The sequence below is a fragment of the Topomyia yanbarensis genome, chromosome 2 (assembly GCF_030247195.1).
Source record: "Topomyia yanbarensis strain Yona2022 chromosome 2, ASM3024719v1, whole genome shotgun sequence".
NCBI lineage: Eukaryota > Metazoa > Arthropoda > Insecta > Diptera > Culicidae > Topomyia > Topomyia yanbarensis.
The window spans coordinates 64,004,858-64,021,365 of NC_080671.1; the positions used below are offsets into that span (position 1 = coordinate 64,004,858).

General features: G+C 37.0%; 1 protein-coding gene across 1 annotated transcript in view; it reads left to right on the top strand.

Annotated features, from left to right (window-relative positions):
- Positions 1 to 16,508, top strand: part of LOC131679510 (uncharacterized) — a 100,897-nt gene that overhangs the window by 4,362 nt on the left and 80,027 nt on the right. The gene's annotated exons all lie outside the window — the stretch shown is intronic.

Genomic DNA, 16,508 nt, shown 5'->3' on the forward strand with positions numbered 1-16,508 from the left:
AATCAGAGAATCAGAGAATCAGAGAATCAGAGAATCAGAGAATCAGAGAATCAGAGAATCAGAGAATCAGAGAATCAGAGAATCAGAGAATCAGAGAATCAGAGAATCAGAGAATCAGAGAATCAGAGAATCAGAGAATCAGAGAATCAGAGAATCAGAGAATCAGAGAATCAGAGAATCAGAGAATCAGAGAATCAGAGAATCAGAGAATCAGAGAATCAGAGAATCAGAGAATCAGAGAATCAGAGAATCAGAGAATCAGAGAATCAGAGAATCAGAGAATCAGAGAATCAGAGAATCAGAGAATCAGAGAATCAGAGAATCAGAGAATCAGAGAATCAGAGAATCAGAGAATCAGAGAATCAGAGAATCAGAGAATCAGAGAATCAGAGAATCAGAGAATCAGAGAATCAGAGAATCAGAGAATCAGAGAATCAGAGAATCAGAGAATCAGAGAATCAGAGAATCAGAGAATCAGAGAATCAGAGAATCAGAGAATCAGAGAATCAGAGAATCAGAGAATCAGAGAATCAGAGAATCAGAGAATCAGAGAATCAGAGAATCAGAGAATCAGAGAATCAGAGAATCAGAGAATCAGAGAATCAGAGAATCAGAGAATCAGAGAATCAGAGAATCAGAGAAACAGAGAATCAGAGAAACCGAGAATTAGAGAATCAGAGAATGCGAGAATCAGGAAATCAGAGAATCGGAGAATCAGAGAATCAGAGAATCAGAGAATCAGAGAATCAGAGAATCAGAGAATCAGAGAATCAGAGAATCAGAGAATCAGAGAATCAGAGAATCAGAGAATCAGAGAATCAGAGAATCAGAGAATCAGAGAATCAGAGAATCAGAGAATCAGAGAATCAGAGAATCAGAGAATCAGAGAATCAGAGAATCAGAGAATCAGAGAATCAGAGAATCAGAGAATCAGAGAATCAGAGAATCAGAGAATCAGAGAATCAGAGAATCAGAGAATCAGAGAATCAGAGAATCAGAGAATCAGAGAATCAGAGAATCAGAGAATCAGAGAATCAGAGAATCAGAGAATCAGAGAATCAGAGAATCAGAGAATCAGAGAATCAGAGAATCAGAGAATCAGAGAATCAGAGAATCAGAGAATCAGAGAATCAGAGAATCAGAGAATCAGAGAATCAGAGAATCAGAGAATCAGAGAATCAGAGAATCAGAGAATCAGAGAATCAGAGAATCAGAGAATCAGAGAATCAGAGAATCAGAGAATCAGAGAATCAGAGAATCAGAGAATCAGAGAATCAGAGAATCAGAGAATCAGAGAATCAGAGAATCAGAGAATCAGAGAATCAGAGAATCAGAGAATCAGAGAATCAGAGAATCAGAGAATCAGAGAATCAGAGAATCAGAGAATCAGAGAATCAGAGAATCAGAGAATCAGAGAATCAGAGAATCAGAGAATCAGAGAATCAGAGAATCAGAGAATCAGAGAATCAGAGAATCAGAGAATCAGAGAATCAGAGAATCAGAGAATCAGAGAATCAGAGAATCAGAGAATCAGAGAATCAGAGAATCAGAGAATCAGAGAATCAGAGAATCAGAGAATCAGAGAATCAGAGAAACAGAGAATCAGAGAAACCGAGAATTAGAGAATCAGAGAATGCGAGAATCAGGAAATCAGAGAATCGGAGAATCAGAGAATCAGAGAATCAGAGAATCAGAGAATCAGAGAATCAGAGAATCAGAGAATCAGAGAATCAGAGAATCAGAGAATCAGAGAATCAGAGAATCAGAGAATCAGAGAATCAGAGAATCAGAGAATCAGAGAATCAGAGAATCAGAGAATCAGAGAATCAGAGAATCAGAGAATCAGAGAATCAGAGAATCAGAGAATCAGAGAAACAGAGAATCAGAGAAACCGAGAATTAGAAAATCAGAGAATCAGAGAATGCGAGAATCAGGAAATCAGAGAATCGGAGAATCAGAGAATCAGAGAATCAGAGAATCAGAGAATCAGAGAATCAGAGAATCAGAGAATCAGAGAATCAGAGAATCAGAGAATCAGAGAATCAGAGAATCAGAGAATCAGAGAATCAGAGAATCAGAGAATCAGAGAATCAGAGAATCGGAGAATCAGAGAATCAGAGAATCAGAGAATCAGAGAATCAGAGAATCAGAGAATCAGAGAATCAGAGAATCAGAGAATCAGAGAATCAGAGAATCAGAGAATCAGAGAATCAGAGAATCAGAGAATCAGAGAATCAGAGAATCAGAGAATCAGAGAATCAGAGAATCAAAGAATCAGAGAATCAGAGAATCAGAGAATCAGAGAATCAGAGAATCAGAGAATCAGAGAATCAGAGAATCAGAGAATCAGAGAATCAGAGAATCAGAGAATCAGAGAATCAGAGAATCAGAGAATCAGAGAATCAGAGAATCAGAGAATCAGAGAATCAGAGAATCAGAGAATCAGAGAATCAGAGAACCAGAGAATCAGAAAATCAGAGAATCAGAGAATCAGAGAATCAGAGAATCAGAGAATCAGAGAATCAGAGAATCAGAGAATCAGAGAATCAGAGAATCAGAGAATCAGAGAATCAGAGAAACAGAGAATCAGAGAAACAGAGAATCAGAGAAACCGAGAATTAGAAAATCAGAGAATCAGAGAATGCGAGAATCAGGAAATCAGAGAATCGGAGAATCAGAGAATCAGAGAATCAGAGAATCAGAGAATCAGAGAATCAGAGAATCAGAGAATCAGAGAATCAGAGAATCAGAGAATCAGAGAATCAGAGAATCAGAGAATCAGAGAATCAGAGAATCAGAGAATCAGAGAATCAGAGAATCAGAGAATCAGAGAATCAGAGAATCAGAGAATCAGAGAATCAGAGAATCAGAGAATCAGAGAATCAGAGAATCAGAGAATCAGAGAATCAGAGAATCAGAGAATCAGAGAATCAGAGAATCAGAGAATCAGAGAATCGGAGAATCAGAGAATCAGAGAATCAGAGAATCAGAGAATCAGAGAATCAGAGAATCAGAGAATCAGAGAATCAGAGAATCAGAGAATCAGAGAATCAGAGAATCAGAGAATCAGAGAATCAGAGAATCAGAGAATCAGAGAATCAGAGAATCAGAGAATCAAAGAATCAGAGAATCAGAGAATCAGAGAATCAGAGAATCAGAGAATCAGAGAATCAGAGAATCAGAGAATCAGAGAATCAGAGAATCAGAGAATCAGAGAATCAGAGAATCAGAGAATCAGAGAATCAGAGAATCAGAGAATCAGAGAATCAGAGAATCAGAGAATCAGAGAATCAGAGAATCAGAGAATCAGAGAATCAGAGAATCAGAGAATCAGAGAATCAGAGAATCAGAGAATCAGAGAATCAGAGAATCAGAGAATCAGAGAATCAGAGAATCAGAGAATCAGAGAATCAGAGAATCAGAGAATCAGAGAATCAGAGAATCAGAGAATCAGAGAATCAGAGAATCAGAGAATCAGAGAATCAGAGAATCAAAGAATCAAAGAATCAGAGAATCAGAGAATCAGAGAATCAGAGAATCAGAGAATCAGAGAATCAGAGAATCAGAGAATCAGAGAATCAGAGAATCAGAGAATCAGAGAATCAGAGAATCAGAGAATCAGAGAATCAGAGAATCAGAGAATCAGAGAAACAGAGAATCAGAGAAACCGAGAATTAGAAAATCAGAGAATCAGAGAATGCGAGAATCAGGAAATCAAAGAATCGGAGAATCAGAGAATCAGAGAATCAGAGAATCAGAGAATCAGAGAATCAGAGAATCAGAGAATCAGAGAATCAGAGAATCAGAGAATCAGAGAATCAGAGAATCAGAGAATCAGAGAATCAGAGAATCAGAGAATCAGAGAATCAGAGAATCAGAGAATCAGAGAATCAGAGAATCAGAGAATCAGAGAATCAGAGAATCAGAGAATCAAAGAATCAGAGAATCAGAGAATCAGAGAATCAGAGAATCAGAGAATCAGAGAATCAGAGAATCAGAGAATCAGAGAATCAGAGTTTCAGAGAATCAGAGAATTGAAGCATTAGATTATCAAAGTATTAGACCATCTCGGAAATAATAAATTAGAGAATCAAACAAACATAGAACCAAAAAACCGACTGTTATAAATTTCAAGTCGGCGAATATTCTGACTATTCAAGGAAACGAAAATTCAACAATCCAGTAATTCTAGATTCAGGTAATCCAAGGATAGATAACTTTGAGAATCTGAGATAATGTCAGAATTTGAGAAACTCATATAAAATTCGATAAGCTTATATTCCTAATTCGTAAATTTTTTGAACGAAAAACTAAAAATACGATTACTCACGATTAGCAGTTTTCGGGAATCCGATAATCAGACTATTAGAGAATAGAAGAACGACCAAAATCAGACTAAGAAGAAGTATTAACCGTGCACGTTAACTTCAATCTAAGATTCTACTTAATATTTAATACTGCATTAAGATTCTCTGCGTGAAACTAATGAAAAGCATAATGCATTCTACACTGAAAAAACTAAACATCAGAACACGTACATTAAAGCATCCACAAATTATCCCTACGTAGTGAAAAAATGTATTGTACTACCAGCTGTTCACTCTCCAGTGCACCACCCACTAACCAACCGATTCCGGTACACATGATTTTCCCCCAGTAATTTTTGGCAACGTTGAATACCCATATCCTGCCTCAAGATTATCCCCTGGCATGAGAGTGGGTGTTTTTTCTTCCCTAAAAGTTGCGGCGGAAAAGATGGTAAAATGCAAAGGAAAAATTCCTCCAGCTACCGCTGGCAGATGAACGATGCCGGAAGATTCCCACAGTTCAGTTGACTTGAACGAGTCAAAGATAGGAAAATTGAATCACATGGTTTCGTTTCAATTTTTAAATAATGATGAGACCGAAAGGTTTTTGCGGTTCATTTTTTTTTTCTCTTCCAAGAACAACTTTCCACCTACACTCTTACAGTACCGACTGATGAAAGAGGTTGGCTATTTCAGGATGAGAATAAAATAAAATGAAATATACACGCTACGCGTTTGGCATTGGATTGGCTCTCCGGAACTTAGCCAACATCTTCATTCGATTCCAGTGGAAGTCCATCGCCAATGAATGATGTTGAGCAGGAAGAACCAGGAGAATTTTGAGTGCTCGGTCTACAAAGTTTAAGATCCGTGCTGCTCTTGTGGGGTTAAGTCTTTTGGAAATGATGCGACTAGTTGAACTGCAGCGTTCCCAGGATCGATTTTACTGTGAGAATTTGTACCTCAAGCACGCTTTAGTTTATTAAATTTCTTAAAATTCATAACATCCGCTAACAGATACCTGTTAGTTTATTAAATTTCTTAAAATTCATAACATCCGCTAACAGATACCTGTTTGGAATAAGTAAAATATTACCAATGTTATTTTTTCATGTTTCTTATTCAATATAATATTATCAGAAAAAAAAAGCTTGCATGGTTTTGCTCATTTCAGCTTTAAACTGGAAACCAACCACATTATTCATCCCATTCAAAACGAAAAATAATCTGATACTACTGCTAGGAAACCTCCCTTTGCCACCTACATTGTATCACGTTCCCCTTCAGTTCCTTCCATCATCTGCACAGTGTCGAGTTTTTCTACGGCGAATTCAATAAAACCCCAGAGAGGAAGCACTCGTTGAGCATGATAAAAAGGAAATTAGGGAGACTAAGGGCGAGCACAGCCAGCACATTTCGAGTCTGGCAGGCAGACAGGCATGCAGGTATCTATGTTCAGAAAGAAGGACTGCTAGTTACATGCCGGGGAATATCTAAGGAATCATTCAAGGCATCAGGCGGGCGGACTACTGTTTGAAGTTTGATGTGGGGGTAAATGTTGGCATCGGAAATTTCATTTGCGTTATGTTTGACCGGGAGGATTTCCTTCAAATTATGATAATGTGAACAAAGACCATGCATAATGACCGGTCAGGTCCTTCGTTTGTTTATGTTCGTGCCGTGCGGAGAGTTTTATCAATGTTGTAGGTGCGATTGGAAATTTAAGGCAGTATTTCAAAAATAAATACCAGTTTTTTCAACTGTGTTTCCCGATAAAATTGTTCCTACGATCTTACCAAATTATTTTATTTTGTTATTTTTCAAAACAGTATCTTCTTAAAGTCTAATACAAAGCCAATCAGCTCTATATAGTAGATCTCGTTGCCATGGGTGTGTGGAATAAAAATCATGTGTACATTTTATGCCCTTTCTCTTATGAGGAAAGATGGGTATAAATCATTTGCGCGACAAGAGTACAATATCTGCAACCTTCGCAATTTTGAATTGATTCACGTGTCCTCGATATTTTACCCACATGACGTCGTTCGTTGATGGTTTTTTCATCGTCGAGTTGTATAACTTGAAAGGGATTAGGTGGTTTTGCGATATTTCCGTTTGCCGACAGTAACTGTCCAACAGTGGTAAAAAGATTATAACTCAGAAATAAAGCAACCAATCAAATCTTATTCAATGGACGTTTAGTTCTTTGGTTGAAAGTTTTAAAGACTCTCAAATATGATTCGTTATAGGTTTTTAAATAAAAAGCTGACATAACATAATCAACAGTTTGACTTCTTGGATGACCACCCACTAGTATTTAATTACCAGTTACTAGCCAAGATATCGGTTGTTATCCGTGAATAATTCATTTGATCAACCAATTGTAAACAATATAATAGTATGGAAACAAATGAAGGCAATTGCCAGCCCAATACCAGGAAGACTAGCCTCCGACCACAACACTTATTGGTCGATTGATATTCTGTCCTAAAATCGGAAAATGTTCTAGAAAATTGTCCTTTTCCGCTTCGACATTTGGGTCGAGGCAAATGGCTTTGCTGAGAAAAATTTTGTTTCCAAAAAGGGAAACGGGTGAACTATTACCTTGTGTTGCTTCAAATTAAATACCAAATAAAATAAGCATGCCAAATTTGTCACCAACCAAAAATCAAATTGTCATTAGCAGAACATTTTTCCAAAACTCTCAATCCTTTAGCGGCCATATTGGGGTACTAAAATGGTTCATTTGATTTTAGTTTTATTTTATTTTTGAAAAAAGCTTTTGAAAAAAAATGAAAAAGTTTACGTTTGATCTTTACCTTAATTTACCTTATTTTAATTTTTTTCCAGATTCTTTCGAAAAAATATCGGAAAAAACAGAGTAGGCTTTGGCGAAAGACGGACGCGTTTTCATAACCTGTCACGTATTTTTCATTTATAAAATTCAGTCCTTGCAGTTTTGAAAAGTATTTATTCATTGTGTGAAGACAGAGAATTGCCAAATCATTGTTTGAACTGCGTTTGCAGTTATGGTTGACGGAAGCCGGCAGTGGTGACAGTAACCACTTTGAACAGTTACCTGTAGCCATCCTGGGACGGTTTGTTCAGGAATATCAGTTTCCTGGATGAGTCGGACTAGTTGCGGAAGGTTTTGGGTGTCAGATGCGTTCCTCCCCAAGAATCAAGATATCAAGAGTTAGGATCGCTACCTGCCGCTGAAAATGATTGTTACCATGGAACGAATGATGAATGGTACTGTGTCTAGCAATGAACACCAAAGCCTTGAACACCAACTCCGTTGTCTGGAACGAAAAGAGAACCACTGTACCACACAGCATCATTAACGACCAGACAGAGACGGCGTTCATTATTGGTGCAAGGATTCTACGAAGCAGACAATTTAGTGAGATCTTTCTTTCTTACAACATGTTTTAATTATTATTATAATTTGATTATTTATTTTTTCGTGCCTATAAGGTTGATAAAGAGGGAGTAAAGGCGCTATAACCTTGGCTCATTAGTCAGGACAGGGCTAAATACCGCTGTCCCATCCCAGGAATCAAAGGAGTGACATTAACCCTCTTAGCAAAGTCACTCCCAACGATTTATCAAACCCCCCATCAAATTGAAACGGTTGTGTACGGTTGTCCACGTTTCTTCCTTATTCAAGGTTCAAAATAATTCGTTGATTATTTTTTTCATTAATTGAATAGTTTGATTGCCGCATCATTTTGAATCATCTTCATTTTGTACGCTGCACAGTTGGACTGGCCGCTTTAATGCTTGTGTCATTCCATATGTGCCACAAATGTTAATAATGACAAGAAAAATTGTGTCTGCAATTTTCCAGGATCCCTACATGTGTTGGCTGTGTATTTGTAGACTAGACTAGACTAGATTCTTTCGAAAAAATATCGAAAATTTTTGAAAAAAATTGTTCTTTGCGTTCGATTTTATAAGTTCTATGGACTTTACTGCCGTACTACGCATAATTGTGCCATGTATATACTATGGGAATCCCATAGAATATGGGACAAATATTCTTATATCGGCAGTTAACATACTTCAATAATCTGTCTTTCGAAGCAAGCCATGTGGTGTCCGGCGGGCTGAAATCTTTTTGCACTATTTCAGCCAAGAATAGAACCTCATGTCGTAAGAGGCGACTAACAACATGCTAGGAGTTCCTAGGTCGAGGTATTGCTCCGTACCGAAGACTTAACCTGGGCGAAGCTTAAGGTTTTCCATATTACCCCCTTTCCATTCTGTATTTAATGAATCACTGACATATACTCACCTTTTCTGATTCGCCATTCCCGATTGTGTACCAACGTTTTAAGTTTCTTCTGGCGGTTGTATATTAGCCGTGAAGGACGAAACCTAATTCTACACTAAGTAACATAATATATTCTGTATACCGGCACTTCCACGCCAAGGTTTAACTTTCAAAGCTTGGTTTAAAAACCGTGTTTTTATAAAAGGAAACTTTCATGTAGGAAATTTATTGAATTGGCCTAAGATGGAGCTGTCGAATTGCACAAAAAGTTTTTTATGTTGCAAGCGATCTGTAGATGTGTTAAATAAGGTGTTTTTTATTAAATCTGGAACCGTCTGCTGACAAATCTACATTTATGAATACCTCCTCTTGAGGTCTCATGAAGGCCTGACACTAGCTTTATGAAACTTTTGCTTTCCTAAACAGTGATAAAAATCTCAACATTCCAGAACTTCACTTTGTCAGAAAATGTAGGGCCATCGGAAGCTAAAACTTCATAAAATCGCACTCCTGGTTCTTTCTTCAAAATCATCCAGTGCAGTACTCTATGTCACTCGTTCGAATTTGCGCCGCTCATATGGTAGTCGGTATTTGCTAGTATTGCTGTTCTCCCAACCATTCTTCTTCTGGATCACCTAGGGATCCCCTGTCGTAGTGTTTATTATATTTGCTACGCATAATAAACATGTTATTTGCAATTGGTATTTAACCCAATTATGAGAATGTGTCTGATAGGGAGAGTGGAGATACTAACTTGTCACTAACATTTCGCAGTGATTTTTTTAACATTCATTTGGGATATCTTTTATACATTTGTACGCTTTCTTTGTACTGCAAACTTTGAAAATGATTATTGAAGTGTTAATAAGAAGCATTACTCCCGATGACCGGCTGTTCGGAGTTCAAATTGTTCGTTTCGAATTCTCGGAAATTGATCGCGAGCGACTTCGTACATATTGCTAAGATCATATTGTCTATAGATGAATAGATCTCTATTATATAATTTAATCAAGCCCCACGGAAAAATAATTTTTAAAATGCCTATTTGAATGGATTCATATTTCTACTAGAGGTCGCACACCTGAAACTTTGATCTAAAATGAAAAGACAAAGCGCGTGGCTACTTAGCTAAATCACAATATCTACCAAGATATATCCTGATTCATCCCCCTACCTACTAACAACAATCCTATCCTGTGACACTTGTGGGTGATGCAGAGAACTCCTCAGTCATAATAGTCACAAGTGTTGAACTAACATTCCTTCCAATTCCAAAATTGACCTGTATGGGCGTGGCCATCTACGTTATTGATCATTCTATAATCTTAGTCTCTTTAGGTTGCACGTTGAATATGATGAACTACTCCCAAGTATCATACAATTGGTTCAATATGCAATTTCAACAGGCTTTGATCAGTCACGGAAAACTCACGGGCGGTCAACTAAGCTAATCTAAGCTAAGCTTCAATAATCTGTCTTTTGAAGCGTGTTGTTGATACGTTTCTTCAACACAGCTATCAAAGGATTGTCACCACATTCACGTGCCTATGCTGGTTGTTATAGCAGCACACGGCAGGTTTTATTTTACCGTCTGCTATTTATTCGTTTCTCACAAACATCATTAAACACAATATTGTGGCTCATTTATTACAAACAAGACAGATCAGACAGAACAGATCAGTGCTAATAAAGGGTGCCCCACATCAAATTTTATCACGGAAAAAATGATGTAGAAAATTTTCTAGTGGAGCGATCCTTTTCAAACTCTCAGACAACAAAATATAATCCATTAGTAAGCTTTTGGAATATTTGTCTTCTTCAACTTCAATACCATAACCGTACGCTCGCACCTTACGCTTAACTCCATTCATTAGGATGTGTACAACATCTGCCTACAGCTTCTTCTGTAAGCAAACCCACTTTTTCTTCGTGTCTTTCTCAGAATTGACCTCCTTTAGATGCTTCCGTAGTGCCTGCTTCATAATTGCTCAGTATTTTTCAATGGGCCTTAGTGCCGCTGCGTTGGGGGTGGTTCATGCTCTTTGATACGAAACTGACCCCGTTGGCTTCGTACCACTCCAGAACAATATATGAATAGTGGTACGAAGCTAGATCCGGCCAGAAGATCGTAGGGCTCTCGATATGCTTCAACAGATGGGGCAAATGCTTCTTTAGATACTCTTTGAGAGAAGTATCACCGTTTATAGACCCGGTAGTCACGAACGGCGCACTCTATTTGCCACATGTGCAGATCGCTTGCCAAATCGTGCATTTTTAGCGCATTTTGAAAGTTCCTTACTGGTTCCTCTGGAACATCAAACTTGTGTTGGGCGGTGAAGAACGATAGCAACAGATGCTGCCGGAAGTCCGCCTTGACATAAGTCTTGTCATCCATGATGAGACAATGAGGTTTCCTCAGCATCTGGGTTACAGTTTCAGGTTCATGACTTTCCCACCGTAATTTGCCGATTTGGAGCTTAATGCACCATTGCTCCATGCGCCATAGCATCAACATTTTTCATCATCATTTTAGTGATATTAGGCTTAAAATTAACGTAAACATATTATCTGTCAACTTAGATTCTGGTTCTGGAATGGTTCGAAAAAAAATGTTTCGCTGTAAAAAAAATTAAAAATTTCAAAAAATGGCTAAAATTCACTTTTTTAACTTGGGTCGTTTGCAACACTAAAATTTTCCATATGATCGATACTTATATGTTTTGGAAAAGGCACCTCCTGAACCGTCCCAAGACCACTCGAGACCCCTGGGCGCTATTGAACAAAGGGACCCCCATCATTGAACATATTAGCATGGTTCTTCATGCCACTCTAAGACTTCGAAATTTGAGCCAAATAGACCAACAAACCATCAAAATAAATGAAGCAAATACATAGTTATAGATTCCTCCGCCAGGTGGCATTTTACACGCAAGAAAGTCTGAGTTGATCTGAAAATTTATTAGCAAGTGACTCTATTATGCGCAGAATTTCCAAAATAGCGAAATTTCAGACACGCTAAGGTAAAGATAATAGCGCTTAAAATGATAAAGCAGAATACGGCAGCGAAGAATCGTGTTTCAACCTAAGAATTCTACTAAGAGACATATTTTAAAAGTCATGAGCATGAGCATGAGCATGATGACCGTACAATTCGTAGTTGCTACTCCGTGATTGACCAGAACAAGCAAAATTGCACAGAGAATCAACGAATGGGGCCTGGGAGTAGCTATCCATCCTCAATGTGCACGTTTCGAGAATTCTATACGTTCAAATGTTAATAACGGCGCCGGTCACGTCCTTACAGTGATCGGGGAAGGAAAGGAATGTTAGTGTAGCAAACGTTGTTATGGAGACCGTGTATAGCTCTGCATCTCCACGTTTGCCACCGGAAGGAGTTTTTGTTAGTAGGATGGGGTAAAGAGTTACACAAACCTGGATTCACCTTGATAAGTAGTACGATCTATGCAACTCTCATAAGTGTTATCATGTGTTTATTGCTCTGGGCAGCCGGCTACCGAAAATTTGATTGGTTTATCGTTTGTTGAACTAATTTGGAAATGCCCGGTTTGCAAAAAAGCAAGTTCAGCTCCGGATTGCCAACAGTCGGGAGTGTTGATTATGTTTAATAGAATCAGACGGTATGTGAACAATTTTATTATTCCTTGTTTTTTTTATTCCGGTGAAACACGATATTTAAAAAAGAGTTCAATATTATGAAAAGTCTTAGCGTTTCAATTGATCTGTCAAAATAGATGCGGTAATACCTATGTAATTGAAGACTTCGCAATGCAAGCGCTATTCATCGTAGATAAAATTTTCTATTTATATAACAAAAATTGACAATTGTATATTGTTTTCTTTCTCCGCGAACAATAGAATAAGATACCGAGTATTATTCGCGCGCGTTGTTACTCTTCCGGAGTTCGCGTAAATGGCTCACTGAACTAACGGCCGCTAGAGCTTAAAGACGGTATAAAATAAGTACTACCGAAATACCTGAAACGACCAGCTTTTTATGTCGAATATATCATCGAAGACGCTAATTTTTACACTAATTATTAGAACAAGATTGAAAACAATAAGAACGAAAAGAAACTAACCTGTCACCTTTTACGTCAATAATCAAGCTAGAATATTTTTATACTCATGAAGAAAACTTGACCGTTTTTTCAAAACGTCATAGCTGCAATGAGTTACTCTCTTTGTTTACTTTCTCTTCTGTTAATAATTCGGTCATTTTAACATTTATCCCTCAACTCTTTGCATAATATGCTAATTAAAACCACTGTCTTTCGATCTGTACTGTAAAATAAGTGAAAAGTGTTATAGTGACGCCGTAAAAAGAGAAAGTAAACAAAGAGAGTAACTCATTGCAGATATGACGTTTTGAAAAAACGCTCAAGAAATATGGTTAACAATGACCGGCGGATACGTGTTCCCTTACACTGCCATCAAATCAAAGAACATTTAAAATTACATGCGACAGAATATGTTCATATATATATATATATATATATATATATATATATATATATATATATATATATATATATATATATATATATATATATATATATATATATATATATATATATATATATATATATATATATATATATATATATATATATATATATATATATATATATATATATGTATATAAAAATGAAGACTACTTAATTATTGACAATAAAATAAGATCGCAAAAATTAGTTGCATAACCAAGGTAGTTCATTTTCAAAGATCACCTTATAAAATAAATGATAAGGGACGCGGACGAAAGTTTAAAAATCGGGTTTTGGAAAATACCACGAAATGGAGTGCAAATTGAGATGAAAAAATATTTCTAACCAGTAATACATTGGTAACACGCAACGTTACTGTTACAGAAGTTATTGTGCGCAAATAATACTTGCGAGCCATTGCTTTGAAAAACTATAAAAAAATAAACAATAAAACAAAAAAAATCAGCAAAAATCAGAACGATTTCTTGTTCCACTTCAAAATTAAGTTAAATCAATTAAACAAATGATTAAAAACGATTATATAATACTAATTGTAGTAAAACAACCAGTATTTAGACTGGTATTGTCACGAATCCCACTTCCACTGACAGCACGAAACCTGCCGAAACACTAACGGCAACCGTACCCTGCCCGATCAGAATGAAATAACAAGATTATAACAAAACACAATTTGTATAAGATATTGTGTTATAAATTAGGTCTCGTTAGTAGTTAAAATAACAGAAATCTATAACAAGTAACAAAGCGAGATACAGTTCAGAAATATTTCTGTTATGTGTTTCTGATCGGGTGGGGTACAAATGTACCCCACGCAAACTTTAACACCTGCTTCCACGAAGGCTATAAGCAAACTGGCAATACCACCTTTTCCTACTCTTACTAGGAATTCTAAATTGAATTATGGTTGTGGTCCCAGGTCGGTAAATGCCGAATTCTCGTTGTCATACGTCTCCAAGAAGGCGTGGGGTACATTTGTACCCCAGTGCAACATTCTAAGGTTAATATCTTACGGCGCTTAACTACAGTGTTTACCTAACAGACCTGTTGTTTACTTCAAGCCATCCTCCGTAACGAAAGTGGCCCACATTCTATGGCGTCAAACGAGAGACCGTAAATTGAGGTTTCAAATTTAATCTATATAAACTACATTGTAAAATTTAAATCATTTTATTTCAGGATCTCAAGGTTTCTTTTTATCAGGAAAAAAAATATTATTATTATTGACAAAAAGAATTGAGTATGATAAGGCGAAGTTCTAGAATGTCAAAAAAAATCACCTCTTTTAGACCAAAAGCAAATTGGTTCGGTAATAGTTTAAGCTATAGTAAAGTTTAAGCCATAGTGGTAGAGTAGAATTTAGAGGGGTTTACTTTTGTAGATTTGTTCGTTGACGGTCCCAAATGTGATAAAAATCAAATCATTTGTCCACATCCGCAAAACGCTTGCCAGATAGTGATTTGTTGGCCATCGCGTTCTGTTTTTCGCTACGACTCGGTCCCTTCCAAACTTTTTATGCTTCCTTGTTTTTGTTCAAAATAAATTGAAACTTGAGCTGAAATATTTGTGCAACGGTTAAAAGGGTTCAATGTTATCCTGACTTTGCTGTGATGCGTTTTCTGCCACTAGTATCATTCTGCTTGGTTGTTGTCTGATGCTTTTTGTTGGTTTGATCATGTGGAATACGAATCAATGCGCGATTCCGAACTGCTTTACTGTTGATTCATAAATATGGTTCATAGGGATAATGATAAAGTAGATTTTCGGCTTTCACGGTCTAGAAATAAGAACGGCTGTTGTATACTGCCCGACGTTTCGGCCACTGGTTTTGGCCTTTTTCAAGGGAAATATCTTATCGTTCTTCGTCAAAGAAAGGCCATAACCAGTGGCCGAAACGTCGGGCAGTATACAACAGCCGTTCTTATTTCTAGACCGTGAAAGCCGTGAATCCACTAAAGACCCATCTGGTCGTTTTCTACATTCCAAAGATAATGATAAAGCAATGCCAGTATAGACTTTAAAATGTGAACCACTTTCAATTCAAATTTTTTCTCTAAGTTTAATTTTTCTTGTGTACTAGTATTATCAGATGTCCTAATTATAATCGATCAAATAAAACATATCAAATCGAATCCATTCTAAGCAACGACCTCGCGATAAGAGCACATCTAATAGGCTTTATGAAAAGCGCAGAACTATAAAAATACAAGAAAATTAATTGTAAACTGAAATTCACAATTTATAGTTACGCCTTAATAAATCAAATAATTAATCAAATCAATTCCGCAAAAGTTATATGAACATAACCATTTTACAATGAAAACCCTAAAACCTCGATTTCAAATTTCTTGTAAAATGAAAAACTTGATAAATGGAACTTATATATACAGTACACTACAGCAATTTTTTTTGAAAATTAGTTATTCTACAACTTGGCTGGAGTATGACACCATCTAAAATTATTAAAAAGGTAAAATTAAAATAAAAGGTAAAAAGTAAACCCACCCTAACTGTTATTAAAACAAAACGAGGGGGCTCACAATCTACTTAAACTTTCTCAAAGGCGTGATAAGGTAAAACTAGTTTTAGTAAACATTTAAAATTCTTGCAAAATTTTTATCCTGAACCACCGTGCAGCGTGAAAAGCGTTTGTTCATCGAAACTGGCGACAAACAGCCATTAGTCGAGTGGGGCACTCATGGTATCTTGACACAGCAAAGGACTACTCGCAGAACAATGGTAGACCTTCGAAAAGCCGTATCAAAATCATCATCTCCTCTGAACTTCGAAGTCCGGTAAGTGTGCGAAAACACTTATTACCACATTTATGCGATAATAGCCAGCCAATACTGCTTCTACCCGAGACCAGATTTATGAATTATAATAGCTCGAAAGGACTGTTAGCTTTTCACTGTTACTCTCTTTTACACACCAGAAGCAAGAAGTGGGAACCCATTTTCTTCACCCAAACCACCCATCTGTTGGCTCCAAGCTGGCTCCGATAGCTGATGCCTTCAACATGAGTTTGACCGTGTCCCCCCATAGCTCCGCTTCCAACACTCACGTAAGAAGGACACACAAGGACTCTTCACCGGGACAGAACAATATCTTATCTAGTTATGACTTTACGACCGAAACCATAACACGCTTTTATAGGTGCGAGGTTCTACCGCCTTATCCGCAGACGATGGTTTTGCTGATGAGGATTGTATAGTTATGTGTCCCCTTCCACAAATATTGTCGTTGGTGAGACAGTTTGTTCCAAATCAATTTTCGAAAGTGTGAAACCTTTTAGTCGGTAGAAGTACTCTTCCGTTATGTAGGGAAACAAACAAAACATCAATTAAATGTTTTCTGAACGCCATAAATCTAAAACTGGTAAATGGTATTGTGTACAGTGTA